Genomic DNA, 22081 nt, shown 5'->3' on the forward strand with positions numbered 1-22081 from the left:
TGAGGGGGTGCTATTTACAGCAGATCACCCAGAGAGGAAGTCTAATTCTTCCAGCAGGAAGAGAAACTACGGCCTCTATGGAGTCCTTGTCTTCTCCTGCTCCCCGAGAGCCAGGGTCTCCAATGAGACGCGTTCACACTGGCAGAAGCCCACATAGAGATCTCTTCCTATGTCTATCAGTATTAGAGAACAGAGATGTGGACTGTGGCTGGGACCTGAATATAGTCTACTTGTTCTATGGCATTTTGCAGGGAGACTCATTTTAAAACCAATGAATCATACCACCCCATTGAGACATCCTGATGCAGAGAGGAGGTGAATGGGCGTCCAACCCCCCATGACGCCCTCCAGCTTTATTCCTCTAGCAGACCCCCAGGAACTGGGAATGTCAGGGGCTTCCCAGGAAACCGAGATGACTTGGGGCATTTTCCTGAGGGCCTCCGGTAACATGTAACTCAGATTCAGCAATCAAGCAGGAATTCAGGCCTGGTGACATGCCAGTTCACTTCTGGGTATGAGGCAGAGAGCAGTAAGCAAAGCAGATGAGGCTCCTGCTTTCATGGATCCCAATTTCAATGGTAGGAGACAGACAACTAACCAATAAATGAGCAATAAATACTGTCAGAGGGTGGTAAGTGTCATATATAAAATAAAACCAGGCAATGGGATAGAGAGTGATAGGAGAGTGTCTCATTCCTGTGCCTGCAGGTCTGTATATATCCATTGTAACCACCACGACATGGTTGGGACATCTAAACCGAAGCCATCTGTAGGTCCCAAAGGTGTCATCCCAATGAGTAGCTATCGTGTCCTGTAGCTTTCTGAGATCCCTTGGCACTTGTAGGGGGCATGGCCTGCTACAGCACTGCCCACAGGCCAGGCCGGGACTGCGTGGGCCCTGAGAAACACCTGGAGAATGTGCTAAAAATACTGGTTCCTGGGGCCCACTCCCAAGTGTCAAATTTCTAGGTGGCACTTGGAAATTTGTATTTTTTTAATGTGTATTTATGGAGAGAGAGAGGGCAAGTGCAAGCGGGGGAGGGACAGTGAGAAAGAGAGAGAGAGAGACGCCAAGCAGGTTCAACACTGTCAGCGCAGAGCCCTACATGAGGTGCTCAATCCCACCACCGAGAGATCAGGACCTGAGCCGATATCAAAAGTCAGATGCTTATCCAAATGAGCCAGCCAGGAGCCCCAGAAAAATTTTAAAGCACCCCAGGGGATTCTGATGAACCCCAAGGTGTGAGAAGAACTGATGCAGTTGGTGTCCAGAGGCCTTCTGCAAGCCAGAGAAACCCCAGAGTGTGGGTGCTCCTGTCTGGGTTACTCTTAGACTCTCTAGCAGGCCTACGGCCTTTAGGATTTGGGTTACCGCCCCTCCCCAGGAGCCCCAGCCTCCGGAGGCCACCCCCTGGCTAGTGCCTCTGGCTCTGTTTCATCCTGGGCCTTTGCTCCATTCCTCCCTAACTTGCACTTTGCTTTCCTAACCCACTCCTCCCAGTCGGGCAGCCTGTCAGTGAATGAAGCCGGGCTTGGCTGGCTGCCCGGGTACTCAGTGGCGGCGGCGGCTGCAGGTTTTTATCAATGGGATCAACAGGGCGTCTGCCGGGGATGAGTCAGGACAAGATCCTTGTGACTGTCGCCCTGGCCGGCATTCTAGAGGTCACCCTGTAAATGTGTCTGGTCTTGGTGGCAGAAAACTTTTCTGGGGATAGTGAATGGCTCTGAGCTTTTGGGGAGCTCAGAAGCCCTCCATAGGAACGGGTGCTGTTCTCTGGCTTGCTGTGGAGAAGCTTATTTTTATAAAAGTTTTACCTGGAGTTCCCACGGCTAGAATAGCCAGTTGGCCTTGCAAAATCTTCTGTTAGCACCTCCCACTGCCTCACTTTATTTCTTATCTGGTGAGTAGCCCAGACTTCTATCTGTTCCCTCTTTTCTCAGGACAAGATCAGGCAGAAGGGCTCAGAGCTCCCCTTAAGTTGTTGCTGTGTGTTAGGTCTATTTATCGGCAGAGACATCAATGCCTGAAGCAGAACCAGATCTTAGAACACAGCCTCAGGCTTGGAGCTGGCTGGCTGCTCCCAACCCCCACCCTGTGTTTCTCTGCAGGGGCTGTGGGTCAGCCCTGTCCAGGAGCAGCCCTATGTCCAGGAGAGGAACAGCCTGAGGACCAAAACCTCGCAAGGCCACTGGATCGTCACTGCCACCACCACGTCTTTACTGGGAAACCCAAGAGCAGGAAATGGAACAGCAGGCAACAGAGAGCACCCCTGGCAATCAAACCCACCTCCATAGGGCAGAACTGCAAAGACTGCCAGATGCGCCCACCCAGAGGCTCACGAAGGCCATGCAGGTGAAACACCCAGCTGATCAAAGCCAAAGGGTATGGCTAATACCTTCTAGCAATGGATGAGAAATAATACAGAAAAAAAAAAGTCAGCCAAATCTGATTTTTCTACCATCTCTTTCTCTTTACCTTTAAACACCTTTCAAGAATCACTGGAGGGCAAATAGAGCCAACACAAGGCAAGCACAGAAACGCTGTCTTGGTGCCCTCACAGAGCAGCTGAAAGGACATTTTCCTTTACTTTGCCTCAGTTTACCCTCACCAAATAGGAACTGTAACATCTGTTGCCTTCCCAGCCCCCTGCCATAACTGTCAAGCTTGAAGAGGTCCAACAGTAGTTGCTCTGTGACCTTGAATGATATGTTCTGTTCCTCAGGACACTTACTTGCAGAATGTAAATATGTGCAAAGAAATGACAGAAATACTTTCCTGCCCTAACCCGGGAGCTGGGGCTGCAGTAGCTAGCACAGCACCCATTGTCCATTCTGGAAGTTCCGTCATACAGACTAATTCAATGATGCCGGGCTAAGTAGCACAGAGAAACATGCCTGATACAGATGGAGGCCTGTGCAGCATCTGCAACAGAGTGAGGATATCATTTCAAGCATCTGAGTAACTGTTGGCTCATGGCGAGATTATGGTTGACCTCAGCAGTAGTGGAGGCCACGTCAAAGTCCTGGCTGGAGCAGGTCACACAGTCTCTCCATGCCATGACCTCCTCATCTGTAAAAACAAGGGACTGGACCTGGAAAGGTGGCCTCAGAGGTCCCCCAGCTCTGCCTGTCTACAGTTCTATGAAGAACAAGGAAAGAGGGTGCCTGAATAGCTCAGTCGGTTAAGTGTCTGACTCAGGTCATGATCTCGCAGTTTGCAAGTTTGAGTCCCGTGTCAGGCCTTGTGGTGACAGCTCGGAGCCTGCTTCAGATTCTGTGTCTCCCTCTCTCTCTGCCCCTCCTCTGCTCATGCTCTGTCTCTCTCCCTTTCAAAATAAACAAACATTTAAAAAAAAAAAAAAGAACAAGGAGAAAAACAAGTGTGTTGACAGACACATTTTTTTAGGTCCCCAGCTGAATCCAAGAGAGAAAAGTGGGGAAAGGGAGAGAAACAGAGATGGGAAGAAACTTTCTCTTTATAAAAAACACACTCTGATTTTTAGGATCCCCAGCAAGGTAATAGAGAAAGAGGAAGGAAGCTATCTGGGAAGAAAGAACAGAAGCAGATTTTTTTTTTTTCTTCAAAGAGAAGAGACATTGGGTAAAGAAGAACCTCTCCTTCCCACTACCACATTTACCAAGCCCTCCCACATGCACCCCTGTACTTGGCCTTTCCCCTGTCCCCAAGGATGGATGGTCATGGCTCCAAGCTGGCCCCATTCCCCAGAGCCTGCTCAGGGACCTAACCTGGCAGCCTGATTCCGGGGAGAGCTCTCTTCTGGGTTACAGACTACCACCTTCTCACTGCATCCTCACAAGATGAAGGCAGAGAGGAAGGAGACTATCTCATGACTCTTACCAGGACACTAATCCCATCATAGAGCTCCTCCCTCATCACTTCATCTAATCCTAATCACCTCCCAAAGTTCCCCCTCCCAGCACTATCACGTTGGGGGGTGGGGTTTGTAGATGGGCACCATCCAATCCAATGGAGGACTGAACAGAACAAAAAGGCAGAGATGGGCAAATTGCTTTCTGCTTGAGCTGGAACATCCTTCTTCTGCTGTCCTCTGACAACAGAAGGGCTCCTAATTGTCAAGACTTTAGACTTGGACTGAATGATGCCATCTGCTTTCCTGGGCCTCCAGTGGGCCCCTGCCCACCATAGGACTCCTCAGCTTCCAGGATTGCATGAGCCAATCCCTGCTAAGGAATGTCTTCTACGTATCTATATAGATTCTATTGACTCTGTTTCTCTGGAGGCTCCTGCCTAACACATTCTCCTATACTGAAAGACTTCCAATGGTTTGCTATTATCTTTAATATAGTATCCAAATTTCTTCCCAGGGCCTATCTCTCTATCCCCGACCCCTGTCCCCCTCACTCACTCTGCCCCTCACTCATTCCAACTGGCTTCCTTGCTCATACGATTCCAAGCATGTTTCATTCTGGCACCTTAATGTTTGCTGTTCCCTGCCTGGAAGGCTCGTTCTGCCAGGGCTTCTCAGAACCGATATGCTTCTTACATCACTATGCACTCTGCTTAAAAGTCACAGCTCAGACCACCCAATCTAAGGCACCAACCCCACCCCCAGGTTCTAAGCTCTTCCCCAAACCTCTTCCCCAGCTTTTTTTTTTTCCTCCATAGCACTTATTATCATTAGAAATTAAAATGATTTGTTGTATTTGTTTATTGCCTTCCCCATGAGACCGTAAACTCCATGAAGGTAGAAATTTTGTCTCTCTTGCTCACTGCTGAATCCCCAGCGCTCACAAAGGAGTCTGACACACAGATGGTGCTTGATAAGTATTCAGCCAGTGAATGACCTGGCCTGCCTAGGGCAGAGAGGTATGTCATCCAGTCAATACCTGCCTCCCCACCCCAATTGCTTTCCTCTGCTTCCTTCCCTCCCTTTCCACACAGGATCGCCTTGACCATTCAGGGCTAGCCCTCAGGAACTTCTGTGAGCCAGTCACAATTCCTGCCACCAGTCTCCTGGCTGCCACCTCTCCCCTCCCTCGCTCCCTGCCCCCAAGCAGGATCTAATACAAACTCTATGCTTCTGGGTCTTGAATCAACTACAGACTTCCCAATTGCTCTTCAAGAGCTCCCATGGGTTGTCTGAAGCTGCTGGGCCGGGCTGGAGACATCTCCATCCCTGAAACCCTGCAAGCTTGACTGCCCACCCGTGCCCTGCAGTGCCCTTCCGGCCTCCTCCTCAACCAGCTAGTGATCCACACAGAGTAAGGTAGAGAAAGCTGAGAGACTTATTCCCCCTTCTGGCCTCAGGAATGAGCCTCTGCAAAGTACATCCTCCCCACCCCACCCACCCATGCACCCTCTTTGTCTTGTGTTTTGCTTCCTAGCACATACTGCAAAGTATTTATTTATACATGTTTAAATGTTTATTTATTTATCTTGAGAGACCGCAAGAGAGCACACTTCAGCAGGAGAGGGCGAGAAAGGGAGAGAGAGAGAATCCCAAGGAGGCTCTGTCAGCTGTCAGCACAGAGCCGGATGCGAGGCTCAAACCCATGAGCCATGAGACCATGGCCTGAGCTGAGATCAAGAGTCGGATGCTTAACCCGACTGAGCCACCCAGGTGCCCCCAGCTTAACTATTTAGTGTATGAGTATTTGTCGTCTGTCCCATGGAAGACCTGGCTAGAAGGTAAACTCAGCAGGCAGAGATCATATCCATCTTATTCACTCCTGTGTCCCCAGCATCTGGCACTTAGCATGTGCTCCAAAACTAGTTTTTGAATTAATAAATGAAAAGTAGTAAGACACCCGAGAACACCCCTCAGGGGCCTAGAATGTGCTGGTTCTGAGGGACAATAGGAAGGGAAGTGAGAAGACCCCAACTCATTGGAGGGGAGAGCTGAGGAATCAAACATCGTGGACCACACAAGGACAGAACCAAGGCTTCCTGATTCTGGGGCGGTGCTCTGTCTGCTATTTTCTGTTTGACTACTTCAGATTCCTTCCCTCAGCATCTGCCTGAGCACCTGTAAGTGCCAAGCACTGTTCAGGCACAGGGGACAGGACGGTGCCCATGACAAAGTCCTCACCCTCATACCCCGAGCATCCTTGGGGAGGCAGATGGCACGTGAAGAAGCAAGTAAACAAACGAGATCATTTTAGTGCAGGAAAACTGGTCTAAAGGCAAAACAAAGACAAAAACAGGTTGAAATAAGGAAGAGTAAAAGAGACAGAAGAGGGGCTGTGTAGACTGGCTGTCAGGGATAGGCTTCTTGCAGGGGTGGCCTTTGATCTAACGTCCGAAGGATCAGAAGGCAAAAAAGAAAGGAAGACAGACAGGAAGACTGGGTGGACCAGAGGGTAGAAAGGAAAGAGATTCTCAAAGCCCTTGGACTTGGCTTACACACATTACAATGAATAGAGAGGCTTATGTAGAGACATATGTGGCCAAGCATTGTCTCTGAGCCCAAGTGAGAAAGATGGTATGTTCGTGCATGTGACTGTGTCATGAGGCCACACGATGCTGGGAGGGGGCATCACCAGGAACATGGGGGCTGAGCAGGGGGTGAGGTGCATGGGCACCTAGGCATCCTCCCAGGGAGGCTGCTGCTAAACCACAGGGGTCCTTACAAGCATTCTTGAGAAATCCATTCCACCCATGGTGGTGCGGGGGACACAGTGGGGTCCTGGCACATTAAAATCTGCAAGACTTTAAGGAATGGAATTAGGGAGAGAAAGGTAACAATTATGAGGAAAGGCCAAAGATGCAAAATGAAGATGCAAAATTAAAAGGCCAGTTATGGGGAGGAGGGCTTCCTAAAGCAGAGCCACTTTCAGGGCCCCTGGAAGGATTATACGTCGTCAGAAAGCAGGTATCCAGAGGAGCCAGATGTCCCTGTGGAGGGTGGGTACAAATGGAGGGGCTCTTGTGGTAGGTCACTAACTGGCAACTTTGAAGGGGGGGCAGGGTGGCCGGCAGAGACAGCCCATGAGTGGCTAGAAGGACGAGGCTCAAGAGTCTGGATTCAACACTGCGGGAGGGACCTAAGGTCATCCTGCGGCTTACTGAGCAGGTTGAGGGCAGAGGAGCTAAAGTCACGGAGAGGAGTGCGGTGGCTGCGTGGTCATCCAGCTGGAGACTGACAAGGCACTTGATGAGGGCCCAGTCTGGGCAAACAAAAAGAAGTGATGGATTGGAGACAGCACTGCAAAAACTACCCTGCAGCCAATACATATGAATACCCCCAGCGGCCCCGTGTACAAGCACCACTTGCCTGGGTACTCACACAGTTGAATGGCAGCCCTCTCATGCCTACTCTGGAGGACGTGTTCCCACCTACCCTGTCATTTGCAGTATTCCTTAGAGGCAGGCAGACCTCCTGAGCACACCCATTTTCCAGATGAAGAAAATGACGCTCAGGTAGTTCAATGTTCAGCCTTCTGACCACAGGTCCTGAAATCTTATGTCTAGTCTAAGATCAGAAATTGGTTGCAGCCAGACGTCACTCAATGGCAGGACAGAAAACTCTAGACTTTGTAAGGGGTGGAAGGGGTAGGGAAGAGAGGCTAGAGGGCACAGGAGATGAGAAAGCCAGCCAGGGGTACACAGTGTGGTGAATGCCCTGGGACCTTGTTCCCATCATTACTCACCCCTTGACTTGTCTTTCTCACCTGGCCTCCTTCCATTCAGCCTCCTTACCTGGCCAGAGTTAGCTTTCATAAAACCAAATCACATTCTGCATTCCCATTCTTTCATGCCTCTGTAACTTTGCATATGCCATTCCCTCTATCTGGAACTTCAGTCTCCTGGTGAACTTCCTGTATTCCTTCAAGACTTGATTCATGAGCCTTCTCTGATGCACTAGTTTACTTATGCTCTTCAAATACCTCCAGAACACTCCCAGCATTGTATAGAGATTATATTTACAAAGGGTAAGGTGAGGCGAGCAGTGTGGCGCATGTGACAGCTAACACAGGTGGCACATGGTAGGAACTCAGTAAATGGCTGAAATTGATTTCATATCTGTCTCCTCTGCTATCCTGAGTGAGTCGAGGACAAGAACTGTGGTTTCTGGGTATTGTTTTGTTTTGTTTTTGTCTTTCAGTTGGACAGCATTTGCTAAACACCTCAATACTGTGTTCAAGCCAGGACTAGGGATTTTGAAACAGTCTTGACCTCCACTCTGGAAAACACAGACCATGCTTGTGGTAGGCACCTCAGCAGAGATGTCCAATAGCGGGATGTCATACCCTGGAGACATGACTGGCAAGTATGGAGTGCACAGGGAGCACAGAGCCCAGCAGGAGAGAGTCAGGCACCTCTCCTTATGGGAGGGGTCTGAGCTGGATGGTCAGGATAGCTGAGAAGACCATAGAACAATCCACACAGAAGAAAGGCAAGACCCCTAAGAGGGTGTGGTTTATGCCCCATCACTTATGCACTAGCGCCTTCAGCCAAGAAGCCCTGGGTGGGGGAACTCTGTGTATGTCTTCAGCCCAGGTTTGCCATTATAGCCAGCTCTACCCAGCTCCACTCTACTCAACCCATTTGATCATGACAACCCTGGTTTCCCATTTTACAAATGCTCAGAGAGGCTTCATACCTCACCCAAGGACACACAGCTTTGTGGTCACAGATTTAACGTTTTGATTTATGTCAGGGCACCTGGGTGGCTCAGTCAGTTCAGTCAGTTAAGTGTCAAACTCTTGATTTTGGTTCAGGTTATGATCTCCTAGTCGTGAGACAGAGCCCTGTATCCTCTTGGGATTCTCTCTCTCTCCCTCTGACTCTCCCCTGCTAGTGCTTTCTCCCTCTCTCTCTCTCTCTCTCCCCCCCACCTCTCTTTCTCCCCCTCTCCTTCTCTTTTTCTCTCTCAAAATAAATAAATAAACATTTTTAAAAAAAGGTTTTGATTTATGTCTGCCTGCCCGCTACAGGACCCAGGGGCTCTCTCTCCTCTCCTGTTCCCTCTGACACACTCCACCTCTTTCTACTCTGGCTCAGCTCCACTTTCTCTCCTTCTTGCATCAGCTGAATGGGACAAGGTCATGTCCACGTGTCCAGTGACACATACTTTGTCCAAAAGCCGTCAAATCAAGAGATAAACAAGTGTGGGACCCAGTGCCCCAGACAAGATCAGAAAGAGGGATGGGAAGGAGAGAAGGTGAAGGAGATGGGAGGAGGCCTGGGAGCAGAAGGGAGGGCCTGATGTCAGCAGGGGATCCAGTCGCTCAGACAACAACGCCATCTGAATGAAAATGAATAAAATGCTCTTGCCTAGGTAAAAGCCCTTGGAAACAACTGTGTTACCATCACCTCTGGTAACAGCAATGATGTATGTGTGTGCACCTGCGGTGTGCATGCCTGTGCCTGTGTGCACACATGTGTTTGCATGCATGGAGTCTTAGCTCCTCTGTTGGCAAGCCCTTCCCTGCACATCATGTCACTTACACTTCCTTCCCTGCACCCAGGCAGTGGCCAGCCTGGCCTTGAGGTGCCAAGGCTACCTGCCGAGGCTCTGCTGAGAAGGGCCCCTCCGCCACAGCGCCACTCCCCGGCAACCAGAACTTCCGGGAAGGCACGGATTCTGCATTCCGGCCCTCAGAACCTCTGGCCAAGCTCCTGCACGTCGCCTGCTCCACTCAGCACCACCACCTCCACCCACTCCTCAGTCAACCACCCCCCAACCCCCCCGCCCCGGGCGCTCNAGCGCTGAGGGACTGTTAAGTCAGGGGTGGGGAAGAGCTTCGAGTGTGCCCAGGAGAGGCACCCAGGGGGCTGACGCCCAGCTTGCCCTGCACCTGCCACGCTGTGCACCTGGGATGGGCTGGGTGTGTCATTTTGGACGAATCACTTCCTCCTGGAGGCCTGCTTCTCTAGGTTATGAAAAAAGAGAGGAGACAAGGACTTGGGGTGGGTGGTATGGCTCATTTTGTTTCTAAAGTCTCTAAAGCCCCTGCATTAAGGAACCCCGAGTTCACTGGCCCTGCACACCTAACCCTCTCCCTGAGCTGCCACACCCCCAGCCCGCATGCGGGAACCCATCAATCACAGGCAGAGATCAATCCCTGATCCTCCTGGAGCTAATTATAAAGAGGCTGGCTCTGAGGAGCTGGGCCTCTTCCTCATTCCCAGACAGCGGCGGACCACGGCCCCTGCACATTCACCCTCCCGGCTCCGTTCTGCTCCCACAAACAGATGAGCTCTGACCGACTGGCCAGTGCAGGAATTTATCAATGGCTCCTACTCTCCGGAAACAGCTTTCATTGATCAAATCTGTTTCCAGCCGTCTGTTCCTGAGAATCCCCACGGGGATCAAGATTCACTTGCCTGCGGATAAAAATAAAAGCACTGCCCCCACACGCCCCCCGCCCCCCACGCCGCAGTCCACAATACTTCACTTTACCCCCTTTCCTTCCCTCCAACATACATGCCTCACGTGTGGTGGGGGGGGCCGGGGGCAACCCCCACTCCACCAAAGCGGGGAGGGGCCCCTATTCTCTAGATCTTTCCGCTCTCTATAATTCAGTGATTTAAAAGTGCATGTTCCGGGGCGCCTGGGTGGCTTAGTCGGTTAAGCGTCCGACTTTCGCTTAGGTCATGATCTCGCGGTTCGTGGGTTCGAGCCCGGCGTCGGGCTCTGTGCTGACTGCCAGCTCAGAGCCTGGAGACTGTTTCAGTCTGTGCCTCCCTCTCTCTCTGACCCTCCCCTGCTCACGCTATCTCTCTCTCTCTCTCCTAGAAATAAATAAAAAATATTAAAAAAAAAATAAAAGTGCATGTTCCCTGAGCCTTCAAACACGTGAGGACTGGGGCGACCCGGCGGGAGCACCGGAAATGTGAAGAACTGTGCGAGCGCTGCGCTGCAAAGGCGGAATCACAGTGGAGGTCCTGTCTTCTTTAAACGCTCTCTGATGTTGCAATAATACTGTTTTGTGAGAAATGAAATAGGGTAGGAATAGTGGATGGGGAATCAAAGAGTGCAAGTTTCCAGAACAGACTGTCATGGCTGCTGGGTGGTGAGCACCTAGTAATACTATGTTATGAATCAACATCTTTTATTAAAAAAATTTTGGGGGAGGGCGGGAGAGACACAGGATGTGAAGCAGGCTCCAAGTTCTGAGCTGTCAGTACAGCGCCCAATTCAGGGCTTTAACTCACTAACCTTGAGATCATGGCCTGAGCCAAAGTCGGCACTCAACCGGTTAAGCCAGGCAGGCACCCCATAAATCAAAATCTTTTAATGAAGTTGGTGGCTTTAATGAAGATGGAACTGCCTTTCTTCTCCAGAAGGAAGATGGCTCTTTATAAAGGATGGTATGTCCCCCCTCCCACCCTAGATGTGGCCTTCCCCACTGGTCCAAGGCAAAACACTCTGGGCAGTGAATGTTGAACAGGATCAGAGAAGGAAGACAGCTCAACTTGATTCAAACTTAACTTCTAACTAGGACTAACTCTCCATGAGGCCTGAGTGTAAAGCCTAACTCACAAGCTGTGTGTCCTGGACAAAAATGTCATTCACGGGGTACCCAGTGGCTCAGGCAGTTGAGCATCTGATTCTTGATCTAAGCTCAGGTCTTTTTTTTTTTTTAACGTTTATTCATTTTTGAGAGGAGAGAGAGAAAGAGAGAGAGCGAGCGCATGAGCAGGGAAGGGTCAGAGAGAGATGGAGACACAGAATCCAGAGTAGACTCCAAGCTCGGAGCTGTCAGCAGAGTCGGATGGAGGGCTCAAACCCACAAACTGGAAGATAGTGACCTGAGCCAAAAATGGATGCTTAAATGACTGAACCACCCAGGCACCCCTCAGCTCAGGTCTTGATCTCCGAGTCCTGAGTTCAAGCCCACATTGGGCTCCATGCTGGGAGCATGCCATTCATGTACAGGCGTTCAAGTTGTACACTGCTTAAGAATGCAATACCTTGGGGAAAGGTGCTATTTACATTGTAAACGTATACCAACTTATCTGAGAGTTTGTGGATGGGCACAGAGGTTCCAGGCCTCCTGGCTGAGTCTTACACCGGCAGGGGGAAGAGCCCTCCTACATAAACCCACCTGGCATCCTCAATAGTACAGGCCTGTGTCATGGCACCTTGTCCCAACTATGCTCTGGGAGGGATCTTCAGTAGCCTCTCTTTCCCATCTGCCCCTTAGGAAGTCCAATTCCTGCCACCACCAAGAGAACAACATGGAACAGTTGCCGCACCCTGAGGGTGGGTGGGAAGCAGGGAAGGAAGTAAGGGGTGGCTAATGTGTGTTTCTGCAGGCCTGTGTGCAGGGTCAGAGGGTGGGGTCTGTAGCGGTTCCTGCCTAGCAGCATCTGAGAGTTCCCCAAGCAATGGTGAGCTGCATCATCTCATACAGGGGTTCAGGTGGTACTGACTCACTCAAGGAGTTACTCAAGGAAGGACCCCTTTTCTTTTTTTGAATAAAAATTATATATATTTAAGGTATAAGGGCCCCTTTTCTAATTCATGCCAAGACCTCATAGACTAGCCAAAGCCTGGTTTGGGGGTAGGTCATGTGTTCCTAGGTAGGTAGGTCCCCTATTAAAGGGGAATGCCAGAGGGTGCTCAGTGGGTTAACTGTCTGACTCTTGGTTTCAGTTCAGGTTACGGCTTCACAGTTCATGAGTTTAAGCTCTGCGTTGGGCTCTACTGACAACATGGAGCCTGCTTGGGATTCTCTCTCTCTTCTTCTCTCTCTGCTCCTCTCCTGCTTGTGTGTGCTCTCAAATAAGTAAATAAACAAATAAGGAATTCCAAAGGGTGGCTTAAGGAGGTGGCAAAGGCAGATGGCCACATCCAGGGATTTTGCCCAGACATTTGTGGGCAGAGGGTTTATAGGTCTGGGAAGGCCTTTCTTAGTAGCAGCAGGGAGGGAGGAGCTCACCTCTCTGGGGGTGGCCCATTGCCCCCAAATTCCATATCCCAGGAGAGCTCTGACAAACACACGTCACACTCATCCCTAGTCAGCTTCTACTGCCCCCAAATTGGCCCTGAGAGGCAACAGCACGAGCAGGTCATCTTGGGNTTGAATAAAAATTATATATATTTAAGGTATAAGGGCCCCTTTTCTAATTCATGCCAAGACCTCATAGACTAGCCAAAGCCTGGTTTGGGGGTAGGTCATGTGTTCCTAGGTAGGTAGGTCCCCTATTAAAGGGGAATGCCAGAGGGTGCTCAGTGGGTTAACTGTCTGACTCTTGGTTTCAGTTCAGGTTACGGTTTCACAGTTCATGAGTTTAAGCTCTGCATTGGGCTCTACTGACAACATGGAGCCTACTTGGGATTCTCTCTCTCTCCTTCTCTCTCTGCTCCTCTCCTGCTTGTGTGTGCTCTCAAATAAGTAAATAAACAAATAAGGAATTCCAAAGGGTGGCTTAAGGAGGTGGCAAAGGCAGATGGCCACATCCAGGGATTTTGCCCAGACATTTGTGGGCAGAGGGTTTATAGGTCTGGGAAGGCCTTTCTTAGTAGCAGCAGGGAGGGAGGAGCTCACCTCTCTGGGGGTGGCCCATTGCCCCCAAATTCCATATCCCAGGAGAGCTCTGACAAACACACGTCACACTCATCCCTAGTCAGCTTCTACTGCCCCCAAATTGGCCCTGAGAGGCAACAGCACGAGCAGGTCATCTTGGGCTAAACTAGGACTTTCTAAAGTGACCTGCATGGCCTCACAGGGACCTTCCCAGGACCGGTCAGCACAGAAGGCCCAGGGTCCCACTGTACAGAGAGGAAGGCAAAGGCGAGGGCAGGGGAGGGGCTCTCTCAGGCCTCAGGCTCAGCTTGGGGACCTCAGATCGCAGTTCTGGTCACAACACCTGTAGGCGGAACCATCTTTCCCTCACATATCCCCTTCAGACCCTGTGTTCCAGCCAGACCACATTACAGACAGCAACTACCACCACAACAAACTTATTTGAAATGCCCCATCCCCATCCTTGCTTGATTTCTCTCTCTAGGCCTTGTCACTCTCTAAACGTTCCTCATTTTACCCCTTCATTTTCTTCCTCGCTGCCCCTGCTGGATGCCCCGCTCACAGTTGTCCTGCCCCCCCTGAGCTCCGCCCTGTGGCTCAGAGTAACCTTACATGGGGATGATTCCCCTGTTAAATAGGTGCCCCGTCACCTGCTGTCGTCAAACCTGCTGAAGGCAGTGCGGCCTGATTCCTACTCCCAGGAGACTGCGGCCTCCTTTTATTTATGCATTTACTGAGAAGCTCTTTATCGACATTGCTGTAATTTACGTTTTCCACAAGTTCTTGGGTCCCCAGATCCTCACCATTCTCCTTGTTGCCAAACTACAGAGCTGGTCTCGATAGCAGCTCAAAGGCAGGCTCTTCTGAGAACGACCGAATAAATATTCCCCATGTTCCTGAGAAAAAGGCTAAAGAGCAGGCAGGAGCTTCTCTACAAATAACTAGGCTCTGGGGACACCCAGGTGGCTCAGTCAGTTAAGCGATTCTTGGTTTCAGCTCAGGTCATGATCTCACAGTTCGTGAGTTTGAGCCCCACATCTGACTCTGTGTTGTCAGCACAGAGCCTGCTTGGGATTTCTCTCTCCCTCTCTCTCTGCCCCTCCCTTGCTTGCTGGCACATCTGTGTGCTCACTCATTCGCTCTCTCTCAAAAAATAAATAAACATTAAAAAAAACATAAGTAGTTTCTTGACACGTGGTTGAGATGTACAGTTAGCCCAGAGAGAATCCCGCCAAGAGAACCACCCTCACAACAGCAGCCCTCTCTGCCAGACCCCGGCTTTCCTGTGAGAGGGCACCAGGGCCAAGGAGTTCACAGAAGCAGCCACATCAGTGAAACAAGTAAAATCTCAGTTGATCTGAAACTTAAACACGACTTGTAGTCTTTGTGACCCAAAGACATACACCCCTTCCTCAAGTCCCAGCAGCAGCCTCCTGCGTATCCACCTTCTTGCCCCTCTCGCCTTCACAGGCTCCAGGCAGGTGACCGCCTGGGAGGATGCGGTTTTCTACATGCCTCATCACATCTCCTAACTCAGCAGCCCTGGCCTCACTTCTCCCTGGCCGGGCTGGTTCAGACGGTGCCCAGGAACCCGTTGGCCAAGGGGGCCCTGCCCACTTTGGTGCCCACCAGCCGAGGCCTCATCCCAGACCGTCTGACTCCCCTCTCCTCCTTTCTCCCTTCCCTGCCAGAGGCTCGCACCCAGGCCCCTTCAATTCCAGAACAAGAAGCAACCCCCTACCTTCTGGAAGCACAGCCCAGGTCACGCCACTGCTTGGAAGCTTTCTTGGTGCCCCTGGTCCCGACCAACTCACAAAAACATTTCCCTGCCACTCTCCACACTTCACAGAATCTGTTTTCCACAAAACTAAGCAGCAAACAATGATAAGGTCAATTATCCTATATGGCACTTTATCTCACCGTCACTATCTAACTCACTATATATTTTACTGACTTCTCATAGTCTCCATCTCCCTACAACATAAGGTCTACAAGGGAGGGGATTTTTTTTTTAACGTTTATTTTTTATTTTTGAGAGAAACAGAGCACATATGCACAAGTGGGGGCGGGGCAGAGAGAGAGGAAGACAGATGGTCCTAAGCAGGCTCTGAGCTAACAGCACAGGGCTGACATGGGGCTCTAACTCACCAACCCCATGACCCAAGCTGAAGTTGGACACTTAACCGACTGAGCCACCCAGGTGCCCCCAAGGGAGGAATCTTTGTCTGTTTTGTTCAGTGCTATGAAATACACAGGGCCTGGAACACAATAGGGGCTTAAACATCATGTGCTGAATGAATGAATGAATGAACAATGAGAAATTCCATGTGTCCAGTGTTCTCCCTATACCCACAATATCTTGGTGCATCTTTGTCATAGCACCAAAAGGTAGGTATTTTTATTCTCTTTACATGTGTAAGAAAATTCAATGAATTCCCAAGGTTAAAGTGTCTGGATGGGGTAGACTGGGAGCACATGGTAGTTTTATTTGGCTAGACAGTCCTTGTGCACCGTGGGGTGAGGAAGGACTCAGGTCTGACTGACCCCAATGCCCAAGCTTATAGATGTCACTCTCTGCTCCGAACCCTGCACCCCATAAGCTGCCTCCCAAGCTTCTTCCCTTCCTAATCTTCAGTCCTAACCTTGCCCACCTTCAGTGCTTTCCTGTCTATACCACTTCCTCCCATGAAGCTGTACCTAATCCCTACTGCTGGGCCTTGGCTTTTTAATCACACACAAAAAAATCTTTTATGATATGCACATCTATCTTCTACAACTAAATGGTGAGTTTTTGAAGGCACAATGCACGGGTCTGACTCACAGCCCAGAACACATGCAGCATCTCACAAATAATGAACTGCAATAAACATTTGTTAAATGAATGAAGGGGAAGTACATAGCTTTAAAATTGCTTTGTCTGAGCTGATTGAACCATAATGGAGGCAGTGTCTAATAGATTTTGAAGGCAGAAACAGATATAGATGAATGGATAAAATACAGAAAGAATTTTTCATAAATATACCTAATGCTTTTTCAAATTTTCATATATTCAAATTCACTCCATTGTTGAAATGTTACTAAATAAGCTCTTAAAGATACTTATAAATAGTGCCTGCATGACACTGTCCCCTTCATTATTTTAATCCTAACCTGCCTTTTCAACATCTAGGTATTTCTCTCAAGTTTAATCTAGGTATTTCTCTTAATATACCCTATATATGATGTTATCTATATAGTATGTATAACATATTAGTATATAATGTATTTGTGCATAGTGTATTAATAGAAAATTTGAGTTACCAACAGACCGGAGACACCTGCCATTGAAAAGAGAGCCTGCTACTCACAGATCCCAATAGAAGGGGATATTCCTTCTCAAAGCCCCAGGGTCAGTCAGAAAGCAGAAAGAGAGGGGAAATTTCTGAGAAAACGTTTTTATTGTCATTTCTGCAGCAAAGAACAGCAAAGCAGGCTTAGGATTAGCTAGTCTGAATAATTTGGTTGGGCTCTGGGACACAGGAACTGTCCCTAGTTGTCTAGTACCTGGTCCTGATTATTGCCTGGACCTAGCAAGTCTCCAAAGCCAATAAAGGAGGTGGCTATATCTGAAGAGTACACCAGCAGGTGAGTTGTTTGCTATCTCTAGGAATTGTCCAGCTCTGGGAGTGGGGGATGGGGGGTGTCCATCCAAGGTCAACAAGGCCTCAGATGTCAAAGCATGAGACTATAGACAATATAAATGACACGATTAACACAGACCAGCTAAGGGAAGCCACGCTCTCTGACTTAACAAGCTGGTTCCTTAGACCTGGGCCTTCAGACTTCTTGTCACACCAGGCCTGGGGCTCATCCTTCTCTGAAAAAATGCTCCCCCAGGCCTCCATTTCAGAACGAGACCATGCTAGTTCACATACCTGCCTACAACCCCCGGAAAATCTGTGGAAAGAAGCAGAGGCTCAGGGAGGTAGATGGACTCCCCCCGAGCCACCAGGTGGCCAGCAAGGCTGGGTTCCAACACAAGACTAGTGCTCCCAGAGATGGTAAACTGGATGGCTCAGTTTAGGGCCCCTTTGTGGAATCTCAGACTGTCGGGTGGGAAACCCTGGAAGTGTATCCAGCCCAAGTCCCTTGTTTTTCAGAAGAGAAAAGGGCTGAGAATGATTCATGGGATCAGGATCAAAGTCTAGATCCCCTGTCAACCTGTGCTGTGCTCTTCCCACCCCACCCTCCCTGAGTTATTCAATAGCAACTTATTATTTTATTAATACCAGTACAGCCCTCATCGTTGTCATCTTCATCATCATCTCTCTGATTTTCATTTGAATGGAAAAACTGAACTCTTTTGTCCTGAATGCAATAAAGAAATATTGACAACCCCCAACCCTAGATGGAGACTGGATTTTTTAAAAACCAGGTCAGGCAACCTAGGTCCTTGGGGATTCAACTGGTCTTAAGACCGATTAAAGCCTGCATCTGAATGAGCAGAGCTTCATGTCTCCAGAGAAGGAGGAAAGAAGTGAGCTCAAAGGCGTGTGGAAACCCAGCCCTCCTGCACGGAGGCCACAGAAGCCCCTGGGGCCGGGCTAGGGCTAGACTGGTTCCGGGGGAAGGTGGGCAAGGATGGGGCAGGGGTAACACAGATTCAGATTTTTACCCACTTAAGGCTCAGAACTGTTCTCCAACCAGGCCACGAACTTCCATGTGCTGAGCTGTCAGCACAGAGCCCGATGCGGGGCTCAAACCCATGAACCACAAGATGATGACCTGAGCCAAAGATGGATGCTTAACCGACCGAGCCACGCAGGTACCCCAGCACACACTGTTCTTAATCAACACAAGTTCCTTGCAAGGTAGATGTGAGTATCCCCACTGTACAGATGAGGAAAATGAGGCTCAGAGAGCTGAAGCAACTTGCCCAGAGCTCTTTGTTCAGCAAGTGAGGCAGAATCTGGACCCTACTCATTTTGCATGGATTCCATGGCTGGTGGCCTCGCTGCCTGGCTTTCTGACTAAACTGTAAGATCTCTGAAGGCAGGGACTCTAGCTAATTATGTTTGGCGAATCCTCAGAGCTCAAATCTTTTCTTATTTAAAAAAAAATTTTTAATGTTTATTTATTTTTAAGAGAGTGCAAGAGGGGCAGAGAGAGAGGGAGACAGAGAGCCTAAAGCAGGCTCTACACTGTTAGCTCAGAGCCCAATGTGGGACTTGAACCCACAAACATGAGATCATGGCCTGAGCTGAAGTCAGATGCTCAACTGACTGATCCACCCAGGCGCCCCTCAAATCTTTTTGACAGATGAATAAACAAACATATGAATGGATACATGAATTGTAGCCGTTCCTTTTATTCTCGTGACTGGGTAGAAGACTCAGTGGAATGATATACTGAGGTGACAGCTGACCTGCTATATCAAAGACACCCCTAAAAGCAATGGTTCAAACAGAGTATGATTTGGTTTCTCTTGAATGTCATAGTCCAGTTGTGTAGACACCTGTTCAGAACGTAAAATGGTGTGGCCTCTTTGGAAAACAATCTGTCAACTTCTCAAAAGGTTAAACCTGTGCGTGAAGCAGCTTGCTCCTAGTACTGTACGCAAGAGAACTGAAAACACATGTCCACACAAAAGCTTGTACATGACTGTTCAGAGCAGCATTATTCACAAGAGCCAGAAATGGAAACAACCTAGTTGATGAATGGATAAACAAAATGCAGTAAACACACGCAGGGAAATATTATTGAACCATAATAAGGAACGAAGGACTGGCACGTGCTACACTATGCATCTATATCCTGAGAACACGCTCAGTGACAGAAGCCCGACATATATCAGATGCATAACCCTAGATCATATTTAATGGTCTGTGCCTCAATTCCCCCATCTCTAAATCGGTATAATAACATGTCATAAGTTTTGGTGTAATTAGATGACACGATTGTATAAAAAACTTAAATGAAGGCCTGGCACTGTACTACAGCACCAGCTGTTATTATTAATATCTGCAAGAATAAATAACCAAATGAAAGTTGATTGTTGTTGTGTTTTTGGCAAAGATTCTTCTCTTACCCAGCCCCCTACCTCAATCCATCCTTTCTTCCTTCTTTCTAGGCACTCAGCTGCCCAGTTAGACCACATTTCTCAGCACGCTGTGGGCACTGCATGGCCATGTGACCAAGTCTCCCCACACTACGTGAGCAGAGTGATACATGCAACAGTCACAAGTGGGAAAAACACATGGCTTTCCACTTCTCCCCACTGGCTGGGGAGGCAGCATGGCAGCACCCTGAGACCATGGGCTGAGATAGGATGGCTTCTTTGTTTAATTTATATTTTAAATTAAAAAATGAAAGTGTACAATTTCCATAACTACCATCAAATTTAAGATCTCTATCACTGGGTGGCTCAATCGGTTAAGTGCCCAGCTCTCGGTTTCAGCTCAGGTCATGATCTCATGGTTCATGGGTTTCAGCCCCACGTCAGACTTTGAGCCAAGTGCAGAGGCTGCTCGGGATTCTCTGTCTCTCTCTCTCTGCCCCTCCCCCTCCTCTCAAAAATAAATAAGTAAACATTTTTTAAAAAAGAATTTTTATTGCTCCCCAAAGAAACCCTGTATCCATTAGCAGTCACTCCCCATGCCTCCCCTCCAGCCCCTGACAATCACTAATCTGCTTTCTATCTCTATGAATTTACATATTCTGGGTATTTCATATAAATGGGATCATGGTCTTTGGGGGCACCTGGTGGTTTAGTCAGTTAAGCGTCTAACTCTTAGTTTCAGCTAAGGTCATGATCTCATGGTTCTTGAGATTGAGCCCCGTGTTGGGCTCTGTGCTGACAGTGTGGAACCTGCTTGGGATTCTCTCTCTCTCTCTCTCTCTCTCTCTCCCCCCTTATCTCTCTCTCTCAAAATAAATAAATGGACTTTAAAAAGTACATGTGTTTTGGGGCGCCTGGGTGGCTTAGTCGGTTAAGCGTCCGACTTTCGCTTAAGTCATGATCTCGCGGTTCGTGGGTTCGAGCCCCGCGTTGGGCTCTGTGCTGACTGCCAGCTCAGAGCCTGGAATCTGTTTCAGTCTGTGACTCCCTCTCTCTCTGACCCTCCCCTGCTCATGCTGTCTCTCTCTCTCTCTCCTAAGAAATAAATAAAACATTAAAAAAAAAAGTACATGTGTTTTATGTCTGGTCTCTTTCACTGAGCATAATGGTTTCAAGATATATATCCATGCTGTAGCATGTGTCAGTGTTAAAGCCTTTGCTCTCCTTGATGCTACTGCGCACCTCCAGCTAGTGCTTTCGCTAGGTGGATCTAAGGTGCAGGCACTTAAACAAGAGTTTAGCCGACTCCTTTAATACTCAGTGTTCTTGAACTATAGAGCCTATTGAAACCGGAAAGACCTGTTCTTCTGCTGGCTCAGAAATTCAGGGCAGGGGCAAGGAGGGGACACTTTGCAAAGCTCCCACAGGTGGTCAACTGTGGGACCAGAGTCTGAGAACACTGACAAGGCCAACAATCAGCCAGAGTTTGCCCACATGCTCAGAGCACTCGGTGGCTGGGCTCCTCTGGCTACACCCCCTCATTGGATCCTTCTCATACTCCTGTGAGCCTGGTATCCTCCTCATGTTACACTTGATGAAGCAGAGACTCAGTGAGCTGGGGGCCCAACTGGCACCTTCTCTCCTATATATCCACAGCTCTGGCACATCTGTGACCCTCTCCAGGGAGAGACACCATGCACTTGTGACCTGCTTCAGGTGCTCACAACCCCAAGAATCAGCCTCATCCAGCAATCATGAAGACAGATCACCCTCACCAACAGTGTGATGACTCACCTCCCTTCTGCCATCTCCTCCCACCACTGGGTCTCAAGCCTTAAGCAGGAGTCCTCTGGAGAGATTGCTAAAAATACAGACTCCGGAGCTTATCCCCTTCTGATACAATAGGTCTAGGGTGTGGCCTGGAATTTGTACTTTATTGGACACTTCGGGGTCATCCCAGTTTGGGAACTACCTTGTGGATCATCTAGTTCCGCCCTCTCATTTTACGCAGGTGGGAATACAAACCCAGAAGGGGCTCGCCCTGTGCCTAAAACCCTCAATCGCCCTCTACTGGTCTCAGGCCGGCCACCAGCTCCTTCCATCAGCGCTAATACCTCCTCGGTTCCGAATATTCAGAAAGCGCTCTTACCTACCGCAGGGACAGTTCTTTTCTATCCTCCTCCAAAGTCTGCCTAATCGCTGTCAGCCCCCACAGCACCTCCACCAGGCGGCCTTCCTTGATCCATTAAATGGAACCACCTGGACTCGTTTACTTGCTCGCCTCCCTTCAGTATTGTGAAGGGAGGGATCACCCGGTTTTTGCACATTATATATCTTCGCTGGACGAATGAACGAACGACGAATGAAATAAACAGAATGAGCAAGCACCTCAGGGCCCGCCTGGCTCATGCTTCCTCTCTCCGGCCTCCAGACTGCAGGAGGTGGTGGGACGGTGTCCCTTAGGCCTCAGGCACTGGGAGGCGCCACCGGCCCCGCGCGTCCGCGTCGCAGCGGAGAGGGAGGGACCGCCGGGCCGGCAGCTGCGGAGCCATCTGCTGCGCGGGCGGCGGCGCCCGCCCCAGT

General features: G+C 49.4%; 1 protein-coding gene across 1 annotated transcript in view; it reads right to left on the bottom strand.

Moving 5' to 3' along the window:
- Positions 1-22081, bottom strand: part of XKR6 (XK related 6) — a 383867-nt gene that overhangs the window by 134275 nt on the left and 227511 nt on the right.

This window comes from Crocuta crocuta, unplaced genomic scaffold, assembly GCF_008692635.1.
Source record: "Crocuta crocuta isolate KB4526 unplaced genomic scaffold, BGI_CrCroc_1.0 scaffold551, whole genome shotgun sequence".
Lineage (NCBI taxonomy): Eukaryota > Metazoa > Chordata > Mammalia > Carnivora > Hyaenidae > Crocuta > Crocuta crocuta.